General features: G+C 39.8%; 1 protein-coding gene across 12 annotated transcripts in view; it reads right to left on the bottom strand.

The window, feature by feature from the left end:
* CALD1 (caldesmon 1) overlaps positions 1 to 23,589 on the bottom strand; it is a 193,841-nt gene that overhangs the window by 101,747 nt on the left and 68,505 nt on the right. For 8 of the 12 annotated variants that reach the window (XM_080600216.1, XM_080600215.1, XM_080600218.1 and 5 more), the window contains one exon: positions 15,328 to 15,421. The exons of the other annotated variants lie outside the window; for them this stretch is intronic. The gene's annotated coding sequence lies outside the window, so the exon portion shown is untranslated. The remainder of the gene's footprint in view (positions 1 to 15,327; positions 15,422 to 23,589) is intronic. 12 annotated transcript variants of the gene reach the window in all.

Genomic DNA, 23,589 nt, shown 5'->3' with positions numbered 1-23,589 from the left:
ATTGTATATTACCAACAGCAAACCCAACATTTAAAGAGGCTTTTCTTTTCTCCATAAATTATTTTTTCGTGTGTTTTTTTTTCTTCATATAAAACCACATCTCCGATAGCTACTGTAAATTTGGCCAAGTATTCAAGTTGACTGCAGATAATGAACTCTTGTACTTATTTACATATACAGAAGGTATATTCTATCATATCATACAATGGGTTTGGCTTGGAAGGAACATTAAAGATCATCTAGTCCAACCTCCTTGCCGTGAACAGGGGCACCTCCCACCAGACCAGGTTTCCCAAAGCCCCATCCAGCCTGGCCTTTAACACCTCCAGAGATGGGGCATCCACAGCTTCTCTCTGGGTAACCTGTGCCAGTGCCTCACCACCCTCATAGGAAAGAATTCCTTCCTAAATACGTATATTTACACACAGATGTGCTCCTGTCAAGCAGCTTTAAGCCTTCCTAAAGCAAACACCTCATTTGGGACTCGAGGCAAAATAAAAAATAGGTCATGTGAACTCACAGCTTTGTCCCAGTCTAGCCCAGTCTAGGACTTCCAAGGAAAATTCATCAATGGCAAACCAATCAAGTAAATGCAGTTCACACTTAGCATCAGAAAAAAAACAAATTTTGGAGGTTTTTCCAAGTCCCAGTTTCTGTTCTCAGACTGCTTCACTTCTATCTACATGGGCTTATCCAAACTACTGAATCTATGAGAAGGAGCCAGTGAACAACCGAGAACAAAGGAACTCAACCTCTCCCACCCTGCCCCCCCTCAAAACAAAGACCAAAAAAAAACCCACAACCAAGTTTGTTAAAGTCTTTGCTTGTGGCATAAGGTAAATTTCTCTCCATCTCAGCTTGTGCAGGAGTAAAATGCAAAATACAACAAAGCTTATGTATATGGGTGGGGCATTTTTAAGCCTGATTGACATGTTATTTAAATTTCTGTGGCACCCTGAGCTAAATGATGATTACAAAGAATATGGATTCCTATCTGGTGTTCTGCAGACCACTGACAGCGCACAAGACCACATCATGGTCTAGGCCCTTGATTCAAATGGGTGCTGACAGGTATCACCCACCATGTTATATGTTACCACAGTGAGCATCATGCATCTGTTCGATGGTGCTAGGCCCTAGAACCATAGAATGACTTGGGTTGGAAGGGACCTTAAAGATCATCTAGTTCCAACCCACTATGAATCACAAGAAAGCACCGACATGCAGCCTTTCATAGGACATTATCTGTGCCAGAGTTCACTACTTGGAACTGCGCCTGAAAGGCTCAGGCCTTTAAATATATCTGCTTGGGTAACTTTTGTGACAGCCTTCGGAGATGTAGGTATCTGTTTTGGCCCATCTCTCATATTCATGATGTAATTCAGCAGTGGGAAAGGAGCATTATGCCATCCTGGAGGTGCTAGCAAACACCCAGCTTGCTATTGCTAACACTGCAATATACTAAAATGCATGCAGCAGCAAGACTTATTATCTCAGAGCCAGCCAGTTGCAATGGAAAGTTCCCATTTGTCTTTATTCCCTCAGGCAGGCTGAGTGTCAGTATGCCTTTTCCACTCCTTTCGCTTCCTTCCTCATCTTTCTCCTACTGCACATTGACATAAGGGCCAGGCAGAGCTTTCTGTTGACATTTGGATTTGCATATACAGGTCCCACCCCTGATCCTCAGAGACATTTGTCTATCATTTCCCATTAGCAGACAAAGGAAGAAACAACATTTAGCTGGGAGCTGCTGGCACAACCACTGGTTCTCATGTTAGAAGGACTGACCCTTGACTCCCCTCTTCAAGTGTCCTCTGAAATATTTCAAATATGTTGTCCCCAAAGATCAGAAGATACTGAAATATTATTCATATACAGACTAGAGTTGAAATCCTGGTCCTGTCCCTGGCAGACTTCCCAAAGACCTCAGTCAGGACTGGATTCCACCCTAACAGGCCAAGTTCATCTGTAATGTATGATACAAAGGATGAGAGCTTACCTTGCATGTCAGAAACTGGTGTGCTCTCAGATTGTTCCAATATAGGCAACTTCGTCCTCTCATACACTTGTGCGCACAAATGTAAAGGCATAATTTCTTTTATTCTAGCAATGCTTATTTAAGAGAAAGAATATTTTTACTCATATTGTCATCACTGAGGCCTCTTCTGCAGATATATAGGGCAGCTGAAAATTGCATCGGCTTTTACTACTGTTTAATGAGTATATGTCCTAGGTAATTACAATGAGACCCAACCCAGAAGTACAAAACACTGATATTAGAGGGATTTTACGTCTACAAAGCAGTTTGTGCTTAGACCCAAAAAAAGATCTGACTTACATTCACTGCACTGGAACACTGGGAAGCAGGTTCATAGGATATCATTCACTGGTTACCCTTATCTTTTAGCTACTTTTACCGGGAAAGAAATTCAGTTTCATCATGTTAATGCAATCACAAGAATGCCCACATCATGCATTAACTTCTCCTGCAGGCTTTGCCGCAAATCTGTGGCCTGACTGTTGAAACTTGTGGCAATTCCCTGGCTGGTGGCCAGTTTCACATCCCACTAAAATCTCTGAGAGTGGAAAAACAATGCCCAAGCCAACGCTTTCCAGCCAGGAGCTGTTTGGTTTTTCATAACAGGAAACAACTGACAAACATCACCAAGAAACAGGTTAGGTCCAGCTCAGATGGTCAAGACCATATTAATGATGGAGAACGCATTTCCTCTTGGCCTGTACAAGCAAAGCTAATTTTCCCATCGATTTCTACTAGAGAAAAAAAAAAAAAAAAAAAAAAAAAAACAGAGGCAGGACAAGCCACAGGAGCAGAAAGCATGCTGGGGGCTCTTGCCCAGCAGCGCTAATGGCCCAGCGATGCAGGCAGATGTGATGCAAGGCAGGGTGTCCTGCCTTGTGCACGAAGCAGCAGTCCCAGCTCTGGCACAAGGTCTGCACTAAAAGCTGTGCAGGCATCAGCCAGGGAAAATGCTGCTCTGTCCAACTGCAGGAGCATTTCTCCTGTGCTAGAACTGGCATGGAAGCCAGCAGTAGCAGTGCAGCTCCCCATACTTGCCTTTGCAAGAGTTTCACCCTCTCAGGCACAGAGCTGATCAGTGCCAGCAACCCGCAGCAATAGGAAGTATCAGCCTCTGCCTCCCTGTCTTCTCACTTCTCCCACTCTGCTCTCATCCCTCTCATTTGTGTTTTTCTTCTATTCTACCCTCGTGCCACCCCTGTTGACCTTCATGCCCACATGCAGTATTTCAACAATACATTATGTGAACTTATCTGTGTCCAAATAGGTTTCATGAACATTTTAGTACACTATTCATACTCTTCCTTTGCATCTCTCAGGTCTTGAATTAAAAAGATAAAGTAATACCATTAAAAATAATAAAATGTCCAACTAAATCTAAGGTAAAGTTCCAACAGCAACATTCGCTCAGCCAGACTGCAAACTCCACATGTTTTCTGGAACACACTTTAAAATACAAAATCATGATATATTAAGCTACATAGTCAGTCATAAAAAAGTAACAGAAAATAATATGAAGATACAATGCAGCCAGCTTACTGTGGCTTCATATTTGTATTTTCAACTATTTTTTCTTTTCCTGTTAAAACATGCAGCCCTAGGATCCAGCTCTGCCTAGTGCTGTGCATCATAAACTCTAATGAGAGTTGAGGGCTTTCTGTTTCTTGCTCTACTGAACAAGCAATAAGCAGCAATACCAAGTTTTAGTTGTTATCCCTACAGTTTTAAAGAAAAAAAAAAGAAAAAAGAAAAAAAGGAAAGAAAGAAAGAAAGAAATACCCCTAAAGTTCTTTGGTTTGCTGATCTTAGTAGTCATCCCTTAAGAGATGCTAAGCATTTCAAACCTAAACAGTTCCTCAGGAGAAATGAAAGATAAATACCGAAGGTCCTGCCTGTTGCTCTGGAACTTTAATTAATACATATTCCCTCCCAGTTCCTGTACATTTACTTTGCAAAGACACAATGCATATCACCACAATAGACACATTTTAGCCAAAAGCCCATGCTACTCCACGGCAGAGCATCATGGAAATCTGTGGAATTCCACCAGGAATGAAACCAGGTGCTGAACTTTCTATTGGGCTTTTCCAGCTCAAATTTTCAAAGTAATCTTAACAAATGAAACCCCAATTGTTCCAAGTGACTACACTAAATTATCTCTAATAAGCAGCATTTCTGTGTCTTTTTAGTTAAGAATCGAGGCATGAGGTGAGTGACAGCTTTAAAGAGGTGAGGTAGGGCAACAAAAACTGCAAAGTCTTTTGACAGGAGAAGTCAAACAGGGTGCCACAAAATAGAAGTGCAGCAAACCATTTGCCATATTTGAAATTTACATCATTGGCCCATCTTCATGCTGGGTTTAGCTGAAAGCAGGGAAATACTGACATACCACCAACAACAAGCAGAAGACAGGACAGCAGTGAGGCTTTGTTACAACAGAAAACTGACAAGCAAGATGATACACACATACTGTGCGTGAGCCAGCATAAAACCTGACGCAGCAAGATTAGGATATTTCCAGTTACCCTCATAAGACTTGCACGAAGAAGCTGTGAAATAATCTTGACAATAATCTGACTATCTAGACATCCAAGCACAAATGCTTGTTGCCAGCAAGCATGGTGACAGCAATACATTGATACACCAGTAATGTTGTGTGCAACTTTCCCTTCTCAGGGAAACAGCAAAACTTTCAACAGAGCCTCAAATAAACAAGACAGGTGAGGCCCTGACAGTACTCTGTACACTCAACGCTGAGAGCACATAGGCATACACAGTTTGTATGAATGTGACAAAGGAAAGTTACACTTGAGCCCTGTAACAAGCCAATAAACTTTACAGTTGTTTAATTTTTTTTTTAGGAACTGTGCCTCAGACAATGTCTGTGTGGTCCAGAAATGAAACTGTTTAATTTTCCTTCAAAAAATAAATGAAAAAAATCTCTGTATTGTGCATTATTTACTACCTTTTCCCTAAGACATTTACCCTAGGAATCCAAAACCCCATGGGGGCTCCTCCAACCTCTCTCCTTGCCATGTCAGGTCCATCCAGCTCAGAATGAGAGACAGAGTACACGAGGCCAGTCACAGTCTAATTTCTAAGCACTGAAAGCACGTGAAGCACACTTTTCACAGTTGAGAGACAAAGCCAGGTTGTATGTACACAAAGTGTTAGCCAAAACCAAAAACACAAGGCTGAAAGTAGAGGAAGGACAACTTCCAGTCTGTTTGCAAATGCTCTACAAATAGGGAAAGCAGACTATGTTTGTTTACTAAGCAAATTATTTTTCACAACACAATAGCCTCATCTTTATCGATGGACTTCCTAGAAAAAAAATCAGCTAAATTCTGCCTTAAAGTTGTACGCCACCTTCAAAATGATGCAACCAGAAACACAATTGCACTTATGATTGACACACGTGCACGGAGGCCTCCTCACTGTGGCTGCTTCACAACTCACAAGATCTGATGACACAGCAGGGTGGCGATCTGCAAGGATACCCTCCCTACTCAAGATACAGAGAAGGCATTATGAAGTCAACAGAACACAAGGTAAGGAGAAGAAAAGAGGTCTGAGAAAAGAAATACAATGTGGAAAAGGAATACAGAAAATGATCAATCTAAATCCCATATCATGATATTTGAAAACATAGAGGATTTTTACAATTCATACCCCACATAGAAATCCTGAAAATATCTTGTACCCTTAAGGTGAACAAAGGAAATAAATCCAGATCTGAAATTCATAAATAAACATGAGCAAACTGGCCAGATTTTTCAGTGCTTATCTGGACCAAATCAAACTTTACAACTTGTAAATACTGACAAGTGTCACTTCAGATATTGCTAAAGGATTCACTAAACATAAGACAGGTTGGTCAGCAGTTAAATCCTTTCTCCTTTGCTTTTCTAATGCTGAAAGCAATTGAAAACATGGGACATGCTTCCTGATGTACCCTAACTTTTTAGGAACAGAGTAAATATACTAGTTACATAGCTGACACTGCACTTCAGGCACCCATATGCCTTCACACAAAATAAGGTAAAAAAACAAATGCATGGACATTTACAGCCTCATAAAAGACAAGCATAATATATTCTAAAGCAGCTGTTAAATGATATTACTTGCAACACTCTGTAAATGAAAATTCACACAAAGATGGCACCAGTTCTTCTCCTGGCCAAGACTCCTCGGCATAAGCTCATAATGTACTTCTTTCAAACCAAATGGTGTCACAACGAACATTAGAAAAACTTTGCCCAAAGTGTTGCATAGGGAATACATATGACTACAAAGTCTGAAGGATGTACACATGCTCCAGAGAGGGCAGATCTGAGCTTTTACTATCTATGCTACTGCTTTAAGTCCGTATTATTTTGGCATTTGCACTTAAAAAAAAAAAAGAGAGCCAGAAATATCTTTGGAGATGACTAAGCAGTTTCTTGATTTCTATTAAACACCAAAAAGCATTCCCGCCAATTTATTAATATTTAAGTTTCTACAACTTAATATGAACTTGGTTCCAAGAACTACATAGGTCTCCTTAAAGTATGTGTAGCAATAAGTCAACACTGTGCCAGCTGGCAGATTAAACAAGCTATTAAAATAGGCTCCTACTGAATTTAAAGGATTGTTTTTCATCTTTTCCCTCTCTGTTCCTCTACATCCAGATGTATTATTTAGGGAATATTTTCCAGTCCCAGTAAGAAAAGTAAAAGAAATGCCCTTGGCACTTAAAGAGTTTTTCCTCCAATGTGGTCTCCTGCTGCACTTGGAATTTATTCCATTACTATATGCCTTGCAATGGGCCCAAAATACCTCTGACTATATGAAAAGATAGGAAAAGTGTGTTTGGGGTAGGTACAGTTCTTCATTCAAAAGCAGGGACACCCTGAGGTGACTAATCTTTACGGATCATTATCCTGGAGTGTCGTCCCACAACCCACACCCTGCAGCCCTTTGGGCAGGAGACCAGCACTACGATGTGTGCTGTAGCTGGGAAAAGCAGAGCACACTCAGGTTAAGGACAAAGCCTGGAGCAGGGTGGCAGAGAAGTTCCAGTTTCTCTGCAGGCCCCACAGGACTTTAGTGGTGAGAAAAAAAATCTGTGGTAAAACCCTGTAAATTCACAGAACTGAGGTCTTCAGCATATCATTTTCCTTCGGAGGTTCAAATGCTTATTTGAACTTTGTTAAAACTATCTGTACTTCATGACCTAGCAGTATTCATGGGAAGAACAAGTCTAGAATAAACCGTGGTATTAAACCAGCTCTAGCATAATCTGTAGCAGTGCAAGTTATATAATGGTATTTCAAATAAAAACACCCCTTATAACAATATTTCAGAGAAGACCTTTGAAAGATCAGGGAAAGAAAAAATAATAAAATTTTCTCTCAGTATTTCAGTTCCTGTGTTGTGAAATGAGTTCAGTCCTGTAAACTTGCTACTGAACTAGAAAACCAAAAGGCCATAAAACCAAGTATCGGCACACAGCCAGAAGCTGAGATAGTCAGGTTTGGAGCTTGCCTGTGACTCAGAGCATCTCCTCCCCCAAGGAGCAAGAAGCCCGCCTAGGCTCCTGCTCAGGCCCTGTCTGGTCCCACAGAGTGAGTGCTCACCTTCCTACCTGGCAATGATCTTAGTCCATGCACTGACTTCAGAATTTGGCTCAGTTTGATTTACTGAAATTGTTTTGGGGGTCACGAATTGCCCTTGCCCTCTTCTTTAGGGGCAGCTTAATTCTTAATTGCATAAAGCTAAAGTGTAAAAATGGTATTTTGTATGTGTTCTTTGTTTCTAATACCCAGTATCCGTAAGGGGACTCCCTTGCTTGGCTAGCAGTCGGGATTCATTAGACCTTTTATGATGATTCTTTCTGGTGTGCAGCTATATGATGAATCTCAGATGTTTAAATAGCATATAACAGTGCTCCATTGACCTTGCTGAATACAGTTGGAGGGAAAGAAAGGTAATTTTCCTCAAAGAAATGTTAAAAATGTGTCTCCACTATAGCACAGATGCAGAGGATAAAGGAACTCCAGAGGGATTAAAATATTTTAGATTAATTTGGAAGAAGGCCACATTGTGTAAAGCCTGGTTAGTTTGGGCCTTTCCAATTCCACGCCATATAAACAAACCCATTTAAACTGCATTTGTTAGAAGGAATGTTAAAAAAAAGAATCCCACGAAGTAGTTGTAACTCAAATCACCTCCAGTTCTGGATTCTCTTCTTACCGTCTAAAGAACAAACATATATACAATACAGCCTAACAAGAGCTTGTGCAGTTGCTGTATGATTCATACTGCTCGAAAATTAAGTCATTTAAGTAAAGGGATCCTGGCATCCTCAAGCCATGTGTTAAAAGTGAAACAAGTTTAGAGCTGGTTGGTTCTGGAGCCTGCTTCCATACTTTGAACAAGATTGTTGCTAATAGACACAGTTTCCTCCATCAACGTGAGCTCTGTTTTAATAGGGAGCCTCAATATTTTGATATGCATCCTATCCTTCATTGGTTTTGTGGCAATGTTTTTATTTGTCTGTTTTTTTGTTTTGTTTTTAAATGAGAAGGGTAGGAAGTCTTTGCTTTGGTCTTGGTAGAACTAAAGAAAAGTAGAAAGGAAAGGGAAAGGAAAAGAGGAAAAAATAAAAGAACCTGTATTATCAACACAACAATACAAGGATTAACCTAATGTTTAATTCACCTGTGTGTGGAAGAAGCAAGTCCTTAGCATTTACTCATTTTCAAGGACTGAATTTTGCCATTTTTACTGACACAGAACAGAGTTTTTGCCTGCAGAGGCTTCCAAAGAGACAAGTCACAGAGCATGGTACCAAATAACCATGACAAGCAAATAGTTTCTGACCCTTATGAGTTAATGAAGATGAGAAGAAGGCATATGAGGGTTGCAGTGAGCCACCAGGAGCACTAAGAGCATGAAATATAGTGACTCTTTGCACAATTAGCTTCTACAAAACAATGGACACTTAGAGGGACTTTCTTTTTGATGAACTACAAATTGACATGAGGAATACCTTCCTATCTACCAAGTAAATGCAGAGTGCTCTCCAGTGGTCCCAGTCCTCCTCTAGTTCTTGAAATTCCTCTGCCCTCAGAGGACACGAGGCAGCTGGCACAGCTAAGGACAAGATATTGTCTGTTCTCTCCCAAATACCCAGAAAGGATCCAACATCATTCATCACTGAATGTGACTGTCTTATAGTAGAATATGGCAACTTTTTTGAAGTTCAGAACAGTAGAACTCAGCAGTTTAGAATACAAAATGAGGAAAAATGCCATTCTCATTACATGTACTTGCAGAGAATAAAAAGGTTAATTTAAATCCTTGGATTTGAAGGCTAGCATCCCTTCTCTGATTGAAATTAATAAGAGATGTTCTGCGTATGATATTGTAAGAGGTGCTATGATGGATCTGACATCATAGATATAAAATGCAACAGATGATGGCTTCTGCGGCTATCATACATTTGATAGCACATCATTCATTTGCTACACTGCTACTGGTTCAAGCTTTCCATGCGATCTTTTTTCCTGTAGATTGTTACAGTGCATTAGCAATAAGTATGTTCTTCAGCATCTCCTGCTTGTTTTCAGTTTGACTGTGCCTATAACCAGCACTGTGCTTTGCAGATACTTTTTCAGTTTAATACCAGCACTGGTAACCATTAGCCTAAGAAACTTCATAAGATATTCTGCTAAATTTTTCTTCTCATAGTTCTAGCCTAAATATTGTTGTTCTTAGTACTTCTAGTTAGACGCTAGTATACTGATGTCATACCTCCCTTCTTACCCCTGATTAACCCTGATTGATTCAAATAGAGTATGTCTGTTATCTGTAACAATAAATTTTGAAATCTTACCAATGTTTTACTGGCTCTTAGTAAAGTGGCAGAAGTGAGATCAATTCAATCGCTTAATAAATCACATTGTTTCAGTTTAGATACATGCTACAGCCAATTTAATGTTGCCTGAGGTAGTCAGAGGATATGCTAAGGTCATACAGATACACAGTGGGGACACAGATGTACAGTGATGTAAAGTCACTCAGATGTCCTCATTCAGAGCCATTTCAGTTTATGAGTAAGCTCTATGAACTCTGGTAACAAGGAAAGCCCCCAGCTGCTTCCACACGAAGCTCTTCAGGTGCATCAGCTCTGTGTTTCCATCCTAAAGGCTCCTGGCACCCACCCTGCACAGGCGCTGGATGCAGCAGGGAAGAAGTGAGATCAGACCAAGACGTGACTGCATGAAGCTGACTCTGGTGTCCCTGCATCTGTGTTACAACTAATTCACCGTCTCAGTAAGCTATACTAAGTTAATGCTAACAAATAATTAGCTGTTGACTGTTAGTTTGTTAAAGAGTTTTGTATGTAGGCTTAGTTTCTATGGAATTAAAAAATAAATGAAAATCCCGGTAAGGAAAAAATAGCTGGTGGGAATCAATCAATAAAAAATAATTAATGAAACTAAATTTTACTTTGAGATTTGTGATTTCTTATTTTGCGGACTTTTCTTGGGTTCTCCTGTTCAATGTTTTCTTTGTGCTTGTAAAGAAAATAGCACTTGGATTATCCTCCGTTTTAACACAAGGAAAAAACATGACAGAGATTTGTCTTTAAGTGATAAAACTAGCAAAAATAGAACACTTATGATAACCCTGCCTTTGAAAAACATCAGGAAAAAGCCCCCCGAGCTCCACAAACACGTTGCAGATTGCACATGTCACATAACTACGGACTACAATTTTTTGCCTGAGGCTCCCACATTTAACAAAGGAAAACACTGCTTTCAACAAAAGATGCTATTCTAGTTATGTGCCCTTTTACCCTGTCAGAGAAACAGCTGGTATCATAAAGTCACAGCTAATTTGTATCACGTCTGTGCTAACAGTCAGATTCGGTTTGTATCGAACTTTCAAAGTTGGACTTAATACCAGTTGATGGATGACAGCTTTTCTTGCCTTCTCCCTTCTCAAAACATATTTAAACATTGCCCCACATAAAAATCCCCAAAATTCAAAATACAAATGAAATCCTTAATGTATCACATAACAGGAATATACAAAAATGTTTAAAATTAGCAAGTTAAAATTCCTGAAGACGGGTGAGAAAGTTACACCAACATTTCTGAAGGTCTGTGACAAATAAATAGAGCTGTAAGACAGACATGTGGGTACCAAGTGTAGTGGAAAAGAATTTTCTCAAAAAAAACAAAAATAAAATCACTTGCCTCAGGTAATCTTTTGCAGTTTAGGGTATCTGTTCTCCTAAAAATATTTCAGCCTGCCTGCAGAGACTTTAAGGGCTTTTTCAAGGTCAGCACTCAATCCAGGGAAGGCCAATTTTACTTTTCTTTCTTTTCTTTTTTTTTAAAGGGACCTGTTTCTCATTTATGCTATTACATGTCATCTAGTCTCATTTTAAGATCCCTGAATGCCTGTACTGTGTAAAGGGACTTTAGTGGAAGTGAGAGTCAGTCCAAAGACTTAACAGCTCCAAACCCACAGCACTCATGTGAGAAAGAGCTGCAAAGATCAGGCTCTTCTTGGAAAACAGACATAGGGGAACTTCCAGACGTTGGAGAGTTCAAGCTCAGTTCAGATAAATATCTGACAGTGCTGGTGCACTTCTGAGGCTACCCTCCACAGCACCTGAGTCTACAACATTAGCTTCAGACAAGATATTCCTTCGAGACTTCAGATACTTCCTGCTTTCCAATGACCTAGAAGTATTTGACCAAGCCTCTTTCCTCCCATGATCCAAAACCATCATCAAAATGTATACAAGAAAGATCTCACAACATTCTGAGAACAGGGAAGTACTGTTTTGGAGTGGGTTTTTTGATTGTTTTGATAATGCTGTGCGGTGGTATGATTATTGGGATTCCAAACAATTGGCCCTGGGTATCTGAGAGATCTAAGTACTCCAAGTGAACAATATCCCCAGGAAGTTCAAAGCAGCAGTATCAGTAATGTAGTTTTTAAGTGGCAGAAGAGCTTATTGCAACTGAGCTAAGAAAGAGCAGTTGTCAATGAAGAGTGAAGAATCCCAGCTCCCAGCCTATCTTTCCCTCAGTGCATGCATTTCCTGCCTTAGAAGGTTAATATTGCACAGAAGACAGTAAGATACAGCTTCTGCTGTGCCTAAGCTGTGCTTGGCACTGCTTTCTGAAGGACTCCTTGCCAGCTAACAGAGCCAAAGCGCAGCATGCTCCTACCACATCCTCTCCAGCGAGCTATATCTGCTCCCTACCTACTGGGAAGATGCAGATAATCAACTCCACTCCCTTCACTCCGAGCACAGCAGTGAATCTGCCCCTACATATGATCCTTGTGCTTGTTCAGATTTTTTCTTCTTCTGTTCTTAAACCTCTGTCTGGCAAGGCACGATTTATTAGAAGCAGATTTCTCTTCCACTACTCAGTGCGTCAGTTTTACAATTCCTAGGTGGTGTAATTCCTGGAAAATAAAAAATGTTCTTCATCCAAAATTTTGGATGAGTCACAGCAGGTTTACTTGTTTTGGTTCACCCTCAAATGAAGCATAACTTTATACATCTAAATGATGCTCTGGTTTTGTTTCAGCTGCAAATTTCTTTCAAGCGATAAGACTTTCCTAGAAAATGATATGCACAAACAGGGCTCAGCAGCCACTGAAAGGCAGTCATCACATTTTCCTGGGACTGTGGATTGCATCAGGAAGAAAGACACTATTACTTTCCAGGCTTGATCCCCTGGTATTAAACTAAACAAAACTCCAAACAGTAGGCTTTTATGGCTTTTCAAGAATGCAGTGCTACACAAAAACTAGCAGCTTCTCATCATACCAAAAAATGCCCCAGCTACAAGTAGAGTTTGCCTGAAGTTCAAGAAACTATGGGGAAACTCAGACAAGGTTTGGTGCTGCAACTCCGTTTCCAAACAACAGATGATAGATGAGAGAAAGAAGACCCTACATTCATCTTGGTGTAACTCACCACAATCAAGCCACAGAAAAATTAGGCTTTGGAGATTATACAGAAATGCCTTCAGTCCTGAATATTGAAGAGAAAAGATGACCAAACCCTTTCTTACACAATGTTTCCTAATGGAAAGTATCTTGCCTTAACAAAATGTACATTTCCAAAGAAAATAAAAACCAGTCATCACTAGCCAGTGACTTTGAACCTTAACCTTATACAGTATCACTTCTTTTTGAAAGAAATTTATACAAGCACAACACATTTTTTTTTCCAAAGTCAGATATGGCTGTACTCAAGAATAAACGGAAGAGTTACAGAACTGTCGCATTAATACTGAACTATATTAATGCATTTTATACTCAGATAAAGAGATGTGTCTTGTTTCCAGAACTTGATGGTGATAACACTTGTCTTTTCATTTCCAAATGGCTGTATTGGTCCACATCATTTGCTTTAATGATTTTTCCAAAGGCAACTACTGGCATTTTTTACGGTATTTCATTCATCTCCCATACAGACCATCCTCCCATTTGCCCAGATTTACATTTTGGAGGAGAAGATTAAATGTGGAAGTTATCATCAGATTTTGCTTTTTCTTCATGACAAAATTCAACCACTTTGACAAGTTCTGTGTAAGTACAATAGGATTTCAGCATGAGACAAATGAGGCTCTCCTTGTATCCTCCACTTGGAGCAGATGAATGAGTCACTGAAGGACAATGCATTTTCAGACACAACTTGTGCATCAAAATACGGCATCAGGTCAGAAACTCACTGAAGAACAAGCCTGAGTTTCAAGCAACTGAAGTGGATTGTTTCAACATGACAATGTGCATGTTCAGATGTGTCTACAAGTACAGCTCCAGCTGCTGAGCTGTCAGAAAAACTCTGGAGGGCAGTCACTGCTCTTTGCATATCCTATTCTAAGCAACGGGGTAGAGAACACTTGCATTGCTGATCTCATTGATTTTTGGAAAAAATGGCTTCCCTCTCCTTGGGTCAAATTTTTAAGGAATTTAGGTACCTTATGAAGGCACCACCCAAGGAAGCATGCGGGAACGTAAATTCAGTGATCTCACTGGAAGAGGCATTTCATGGGAAATTTTAGAATGTTTAGTCTGGTTCTGAATCAGAAAATTCCTCATTTTGGAATATCAGAATTTCTGGCTTCAGTGTTAAATGTCTCCTCTAAGGCTAAAAGTAATGCAGAACTCCAAAACAGCAATCGGCAGAGAACAGCCTGCAACAATTACCAGTCCATCCAGCACTTGCACAAACCTTCTCTGAAGTGTACATAGTTAAATTTGCTTCCCCAAGGACAATGACAAAAACAGCTAAAATGGGCCCAGACCCAGCATTCCTGATGGGGGGGAGGCTGCTGGAGATGAAAGGAAATGCAACCAGTGTTCAGTCTGTAGCCATGTCCCTCTCCTCCTCCACACCGCTCTTGCCAAAAAGAGGAAGAACGGAGCAGAGGTACATAGGAGGGCCAGGCACATGGAAAGCATGTTCAGCCATCAGTGAGAATAAGAAGCAAAGTGTACCCTGAATTAACTGAAGATGAAGGTACCTAAGGGAGTTGCCTTGACCCTGGTGCAATATTTGTGACCCCACCAGACTGCTGTCATAGGCATCACTTAAACTTAGAGCCAGTCTTCTGTATGTCTCCAGTCTGGAATTTCCATATATTGAGGGGGTGAAGTTTATGTACATTGTAAACACTTCCTTTAAAAGGTTTGTGAGCCCTCGCTTTTTTTGTTGGCTCTGATAGTGAAAGAACATTTAAGAAAAAAAAAAAAAAGGCTAAGTCACACGTGTTGGAAATAGTCAGCACACATGATTACTTGGACTCTCACAGACCCCCCCAGAGCCCACACTTGCTCTAAAAAGAACAGAAGACACAAGTAAATATGATTTAAGGCTCTCATAGCAAGCAGAAAACTTGCTGAAATCCAATGAAGAAATAAAAATAGCTACTAGAACAGCCAAATGTCCACAAAGTGCTTATGATAAAATTCAAAGATTTTGATTTGAAGATAAAATTAAAAATGAAATCCTTTAAAACTAGTATCTATTTAGAAGAAAGATTTTGGTGACAATGGCTCCAAGGGAATAAAAGTCAAGGGTCTGACTGCAGCCCTGCCCACTGGTTTTGAATCAGCCCCCAAAACAGCAGGCAAGCACAAGGGGGGGGGGGGGGGATAGGTGGGGAGTAATATAGAAAAACTTTTACAGAAGAAAAAAAATGCAGAAATACCATCGGATTTCCTCTAGCAAGGAAATCTGAGGTAAATACTTTAATCATACTCACAGGAAGGCAATCAGAGGAAATATTCTGAACCTTTCAGTAACAAACCAGATGCTGATTAATTCAAAATGATGACTGCAGAAACAAGAGGTGATCACTGTAGATAAATAAAAGAAGGCTGTTTAGCAATAGCATAGTAACTGCACATACGAAAAAATACTCTTCACATGCCTTTGATGAACTTGTCTTTAGCAAAAAAAAAAAACTTTAGTATAAAACAAAAATAATAAAATAGAACAAAACAAAAATTTTGCAAGATTGACAAAACCACTACCAACAGCTCTGTAGCCTAGAGACCGACAAATCAGACTGATTTCCCAAAAGCTCTCAAAGTCACTAAAACTAAAAAACGTCCCATCTAAGAGGCTACGTAGAGTAAGACTTTTCCATTTTAAAGATGATTGAGATTGTATGAGAAAGGCACTGTATGGGTTTTAAACACTAAATGTTGTTTATTGTCATACGAGAACTATGGTTCAAGAAAGAATTAAAAAATCATGAATGATTGTTTCATCAGCTATGAGATATAGTAGTCTGGATGCAACCTCTAGATCAGAAAATCCCAAAGCAGAAGTTGCCACACTCTTGGAGAGCACATAAAAGGAAGAGCCATTCCATGCCCACCTCCTTTCATTTGCTTTACTGTGACTATCTCAATGTCTCAGAGAGAGGATACTAAACTGAAGAGACCTTTGCTCTGACCCAGCATGGCCACACTTCTGTAAACATCAGTTCAGAGAGTTCCAAGAACTTAAGAGTTCAAACTCTTATTCAAAGGCAGTACAACAATTTGTGGGTGATCTAGTAGAAACTCCTAATGGATACTAGGAAATACAGTAAGAACAGGCTTCATTGAAGCAGACTGATTTTTCTCTGAAGACTTACTCTTCATCCAGCTACCAATTTGGCAGTATACTCAACACAGCAGTAAAAATAAAAGCTTCTTCAGAGAAGCTATGCATGGTCCATTCTCCTTAGACCAAAGGACCTTCATACAGAACATCCCAGTGCCAGAGAAAATACCAAAAATAGGCTTCAGTGATTTTAAATGTAATTTAGGATCAGAGTGTGAGACTATAATTTGCATTACTTTCTGGTTATTCACAGGAAACTCACTGACTTTGAGGGACTTGATGTAATTGAGAGAGATGTAATCTATTCAGCAATTTCGAAAATGGTTTTACGGTCTGATCTCTGGGTTTTATAGACACCTGTCTGATCTATAATTACTGAAAACTTTGGGGCTGGTCAAAAGCAACATTTTCATTCACTCCATTTTAAGTTTCAATACTAGATTCAAAAGAGATATGAATCCCCAGTTCTTACTGTTACTATGCATATACCTCATAGCAGAAGAGAGCAAGGTAAGAGGGACATCAAGAGCTGAAATGAACAACCAAGAGCTTCAAATCATCGTCATCTCGCTGGTTAATCCTGCTTACAAGCAAGAGAAGTCTGGGCTACATCAGTCCACAGAGTTCTGACTCATGTATAGCATAAAAGCCCTTCCAGGTCACTGAATTCATTCAAACTTTTTCACCAACCAGAAAAGCTGACTTTGCCCATTTCTGTTTTTTAGTGTGCACCACTTGACATTCATCAGACGTGGTCTGAATGTCATGAAGGTATGCATTCTGTGGGATCCTGGTTATAACAGGCTTTTTCTGCTTCAAACTGTTTGCTTTCTTCTAAACTCTTCAAGAGTTAAAAGAGAGAGCGAGAGAAAGAGACAATCCATATAGGATTTTTCCTTTCCCACATCAATAAAGCCCTCTTCTGCTATTTTCTTTGCATTTGATCTGTCCTAAAGCAACATTTTTCTGAATTGAGATCAACATAATTTGTGATATTAATAAAATGACTGAAATATGTTTTCTCACTATTTGCTGTCCCAAAGAACCTCTATCACACCACATTTCCATTGTGAGCTGACTACAAAGGGGTGAGAACATTTTAACAAACAGGAAATTTCCATACAATTTAAGCATGAAGGAATTTCAGGTCCAGGTCGAAAAACAGACTTCACAAAGCTAAGCCCTCCAATCCAAGTAACATCACTAGGGTCTGGACCCATTTTGGGCTGTAATCTTCCGTGGTGAAATTGGCAGATTTTTTTTTTTAATCATTTTTTCAGTCCTTCGAATATCCCCAACCATAAACACTAGGTTCATGTTCTGTTCTTACTCATGCAATAGCATTAGTATCATTGCAGACCTAAGCACACTCCCAGCATTGCAAATTCAAGAATACAGTTGAACTTGATTCCCAGCTAATATAGGTACTAGATTCTCAGCTAGTGTAGGTCAGTTAAATGCAACTTTAACATTGATCAAATCATTCTGCTTTTATCTGAAGTTCTTGAAAATGCTTTTGTCAGAAGTATTTTGTGATTTAAGAAAAGAGTGAATTTGATTCGACAAACTGGAGAAACTAAGCCACATTCAAGGCCATTCAGAAGTTGACCTGACACATCTAAATGTATTTTTTTTTCTTTATGAAAACTATATGCACATCCAAACAAAAAAGCATGGTTTCATTCCCCCCCCCCCCCCCTTACTCTGTTCATAAATTCAGTTTCATTTCACCAGGTAGCTATGAACAGAAATGAAGTTATAGAGCTCAATTACCTAATATATATTCTGCAGGTGCTCCATTTTATCCAAGAGCTCAATGGCAAGGGTTATGACAGGATTTGAATCTCATCTCTCCTTGGAGGACTTTTAGCCTACACCTTCCCCAAGCACTTGAATGTACCTCCCAGTCTTTCTTATCAGTGCTGCTCTTAAGAGTGTAAGAGAAACTGTGACACAGTAAAGGTCCAAATTGCTCAGTATCCTGCCTCTTGCAACCGGCCAATACCAGACCTTTAGGGTAAAACATAAAAGCAGGGAACATATACAATGATGCTTCCCACAAATACTCTTCCAGGTTATAACAACTTGCAACTTCCAGAATACCAGAGTCAGAGGTGGAATCTGTGTATTTACTGATCTCCACGGTAGCTTTTTCCCATTATTATTTCCAGTAGCTACAAACATTCAGCAAAATCCCATAGCAGTGTCCCATGACATAATTATTTGCTATATGAAGATACAGCTCACTTTGGACAGGCAATTAAACCTTCATACTGACACTTGGGCTCAGCTATGCCACTTCCCAGCTGAAAGTTCACTCACCTAATGCACAGTTAGGTGTGGTATGCAAATAGAAAGTGTTCCTCGTTGCACAACATATAATGGAGCAATCGCAAATTACCCAATAGCAAAATAGTTAAGAAGCTGCTTTGGAAATAGCACATCTGGGTTTCAGTCCCAGTTACATATTTAATCATTCAGGAAAGTGAAATAACATCAGTAGGAGAGAATGGAAGCACCATAAATGATAGTTGGAGAGTACACTTTAAAACTCCTTTGGACAAAGGAGGTAATCCAGTTTATCGGGTTCTGAGTTACTAATCTATTAGGCAAAAGGATTCCCTGGATCTTTAAAAATATCATTTCACTTCACAGAATCACAGAACAGTTCAGATTGCAAGGCATCTCTGGAGATCATCTAGTCCAATTCCCTGCTCAAAGCAGGTTGCCCAGGATCACGTCCAGCTGGGTTTTGAGTATCTCCAAGGATAGAGACCCCACAGCCTCCCTGGGCAATCTCTTCCAGTGTTTATCATTTATGGTTAAAAAAAACTCTTATGTTTAAATAGAATTTTCCGTATTTTATCTTGTGCCCTTTTCATCATGTCCTTTCACTGGGCACCCCTGAATCTGGTTCCAGCTTTCTTTTTTTTTTTTTTTTTGTCATCAACCCACTCCTCTACCTCACAGAGATAGAGAGTAGATGTTAAATATAAATCTCGTTCCAGTTACAGCAGGAATTTTTGTCCATAGGTTTCAGTATTGACTCTTGTGCAAACCCCCTTTAAATAAATGGTGTAGGTGAGGTATTTCTTTGCTTATCCATTTCTTCCAGATCTCCTTTTCTACTTTTAATTTTTATGTTAGGACTGCCAGATAGTTTATTTACTTACAAAGACATTAGAGGGAACACTTAATAAAACTTTTCAACTTTTCCTCAGACGTGCTATGTGCACAAAGAAGGCTTTTCATTAGAGCATTTGGCAAATAAGTGTTGCCAACAGAAGAGGGGCATGGGAAGCCTCACATGCACCCATTACTATCCGAACAGGTGCCCAAGGAATTTGTTTTTCAGGATGACCTAAAATGGGGAGTTGTGTTGTCTCTTGTGAACAGCTCAATTAATCATTTCTGAGCAGTTTATCAGAACACAACATGAGCATTTGACATAAATAAAAACCAGCTAATAACTGTCCTGCAGTACTATACTTAAGTGAGAGCTGAATTTTAAAACCATAGTTAAAGCCCATTGTTAACCATAGTTAAAGCCTTCAGGCTACACACACACATACACACTCTGCTGAATGTGGACAGTTTGTTCTATCTGAGCGATACTTCCCAGAGGGCAGCAGCCACCCCCAAGTTCCCAATTTTTCTGTCAGTCTTAGAACTGTGACTGCAGTAGTATTGACAAGCTCCATCTCTGTGGGTGCTATACAAAAAGCAGAACAAAAAGGTAGTTCTTACTCCCAAAGAGTTTAGAAGCCAAGTACAGGAGGGATGAAACTACATGTTATAAACTTGTGATCCAAGAGCTATACTCAGAGAAGTTAATATAACATTGTTACATTAATATATTATTAAAGAAAGGCTTTGGAGTTCAAGTGTCATCTTAATTTCAGCTGAAGAATGACTATTAAGATATTTTCAGTGAAATATTTTCATCTTCTAAATATGTAGCTTCGTGTACATACCACCATTATTTTTCAAATGTTATAAAGCACTCAGTCCATTATAGTTTTGTCTTTCTGTGGCCTCATGTGAAGAGGATTTCAGTGATGCAGAAAAATATCAATAAGTACATATTCACATGGAGAATGTGAGCTGCAGGGAAAGGTTTCCCACTGTCACATTTTCTGGTTGAACTACAGATCATGAACCACACAGGCTGCATAATATACAAGGCTGATGGTCCTGATTGTCCAGATGTGTTCGGGGTCTGGAGGTAAAGAGTCAGAGAAGAGGAAAATCATGCTGTCAGTGATGCCTCTTCCAGCCCAGCTGCAGAATATATTGGAGATCTGACGAGCAGGGAGGAAAGAAATCCTTCTCCAACATCCACCCACCACCTTTTGCAGTTCAACTTCTTGGAGGCCCCATGGACACCACTTTCCATCCCCTCCCAACACCATGGGTATAGCACTACACAGAATGGTTTGCCAAAATAGGACTCTGGGGCACCCTGAGCACGCTGCATCCCATGTGCTAAGCTGCTCAACGAATGTTCTCAATTACAATTTGAATCAGAGCTTATAATCATGATTGTTCTTTAAAACCATGCCAGACAGCGTACACATTAGAAGAGAGCCTGTGAAGGAGAGATTTGTCTCTTCCCTTCATCTAAGCTGCTGAAATACTTTTAAACAGCAACTCATCTGACCTAGAGTTTCAGGCAATGCCATATTTCTTGTCAACCACCTTAAAATGCCAGTTATCCTTGCACTAACCTCAGCAGTAGAGCTCCCTAGGACTCTGGTGATCATCCCTCCTACACAGACAATGACACTGCCTCAGTGAAGGGAGCAACTTTTGGACGTAATGACTGCCACAAATACAGACTTTTATTCTACACAGCCTGGTATGAGACAGGAAATACAAGAGAACTGCTTCCTGAAGTTAAATACAACCAAAAGGCAGGACAAGATACAGCTCATACCTAGTGGAAGTAGACTTTGCATTTGCAGAAGTTCTTTGCATTGTTATTCTTGAAAGTAGAGGCTAACAAATAAGCCAAGTATGCGTACATATGAGCAGATGCGGGCTGAACATCATCCCCAGCCACACAAATATAGCACTTGCTTCCTTCTTTGGCCATGTGCGTGCTACTAAGCAGAAACCATTTGCTAACCACACCGCAGTGGCATTCACATTAGCAGAAAACCAGACTCCTCATCTCTTCCTGCTTTGTTCAGCAGTTACTGCCCACAGGAAAAAAGAGGGGTTGTGCTCTTTGCTTGCTCCACACAGGGTCTGCTGTCCCATGGACATCAGTGACAGCAAAAACAGGCCAAGCCTGTTCCAGAATAGCCATTTGTTCTCATGCAAACCTGTCTCCCCAACACTGCAGCAACATGAGCAGGAAGGAAAAGCCAATACAGGAAGGGTTTTCCCCTTTCAATTTGTGATCTGGAAGGACAAACATTTTTAAATTTAAAAATCAAAGCTTGATCAAAGATCCCTTTTGATCATCTAGAGTTTGAACATATACTCTCCTACATCACTGGCAGTGGGTGCAGGCATGTCTGCAACAGAACATGCTGCTGAGGGAAAATATTTACTGATAAAAAGAAGTCCCAAATTCCTTGCAAATCTACATCTCCTGAGATATCCAGTCAAATGGCTGCTGCAAAACTTTCAAAGTACCTACTGTCAACTGCTCTAACAACTGCAAGAAGTGTGGGGTGTACTGTCCCATTTAGAAAAGGGTTACAAAATGCTTATAGCTTTGATCCAAGTATTAATAATCCATTAAAAATTACTGCATATAATTCAGAAAATAGTCACTTACAACAGTCCACAAATGGAAACTGACTGATTTAAAGCATATTTTGACAGCTGCTAGCATCATTCAACATGACAAATGAAGGAATTTACTCAAAAAAGCAGAGGAGTGCAGCCAAAATAAGTCTGTAATAACAAAAAGGTTGTCATTTGAAAGCTCTGGTTTTCTCCTCTTCTACGTCTTTTTCAGTTATTGAATATGAACACACTGCTGGGATGAGTGTCAGGAGAGAGGGAGCTACAGGGAACATTCTACAAATTGTGTCCTTTTCAGGGAATTTTAATTAATGGTGGTTCTGAGAAGAACTGTGATTGACAGGATTAGTGCCAGTACTAAAAGTTACTATTTGAGGATCCTAGAGCTCACAGCTCGCATAAAAATAAAGCAGTTTAGAAAAGAGCTTTGTGCAAATGAAGGCATTCCCTCAGCAGGGAAGGTTCATGTGAACGTCTTCCGTGGCTTCCCTTCACATGGGATTTTCACTGGAGATGGGATAGCAGAAAGTCTCTGGAGAACTGCCTCCCCTGGAGTGCAGAAGGTTTGATTCAAGTTTTCTAGGTTAGTCCTTGGGGAACATTTCTATAACGAGCCAAAATGTAACTCTTAAGAATGAACGTTCCAAAACTTCATGGAGGGGAACATATGGTTCCACTTTCTGTGCTTCAGGATTTATTTCAGGTTTGTACTGAATACCTTTTTCTTTCAGTTTTCCAGTTCATACCACCTTCCTCCTAAGATAATCTTCTAGCATTCTCCTAGTAAGAGTCAGCTCAAAACACACGATTTCACCACTGCTGTAATCTGTTATAAAGGGCTTAGGACAAACCATTCAGCTGACCACAAGCACTGCACTTTATTTGACTATTATTAAATATTTAAGTACTAACCCAAAGTAAACCACTTTTTAGAAGGGGTAAAGTATTACGTGCCAAAACAATAAGCTAGAAATTAGCAAAAGCTGCTTATTCCAGAAATCTCCAATCTCTTTCAAATCCTTTTGGGCCTTAAAATTGCTTGGGTAGCAATATTTATTCAGATTAGGATCATCCATATTCATTTGTGCTTGCCTTTCTGGCTTCTAACTGAGGCAGTATGAGCAGAGCTAAATTTCCACAGGATAGAATATAGTACACCAAAATGCTGCCACTTATTCAGGAATAAACAGTGCAAATAACTTCTTTTTTTTTTTTTTTATGGCTATATTGTATATGGAAAGAATGCAAATCATGCATTGCAAAGACAGTCCCAGTGGCAACATCGTTTGGCAATTAATACATATAGTCATATCTTCTTCCATGGTCTGGTTCCAGTGACCCAACAAACCGCTGTTCTTTGGTTGTTTTTTGTTTTTGTTTTCCCCAGCAACTACATTTCTCTTTGGGAATAATTGTAAGTTTGATGCTGTCAGCTCCCATTGCTGCTGGGACTAGTATATGTACTTTTAAGGCTACAGCATTAACAACTCAACTTTAATTAGCTTATGAACACCCACAGAAAGCGCCAGATACTCCTGAATATTCAGGGACCTCTAAATGTCCACAGAAATCTTAAATTTTAGTCACTCAAGAATCAACTTTTAGGGGTGGACACCATCTTCGCTATACAAGTCATCAACTCTGTCGTGACATG

The sequence above is a fragment of the Anser brachyrhynchus genome (assembly GCF_964034855.1).
Source record: "Anser brachyrhynchus genome assembly, chromosome: 1".
NCBI lineage: Eukaryota > Metazoa > Chordata > Aves > Anseriformes > Anatidae > Anser > Anser brachyrhynchus.
This window is presented reverse-complemented; position numbering and strand designations above follow the sequence as displayed.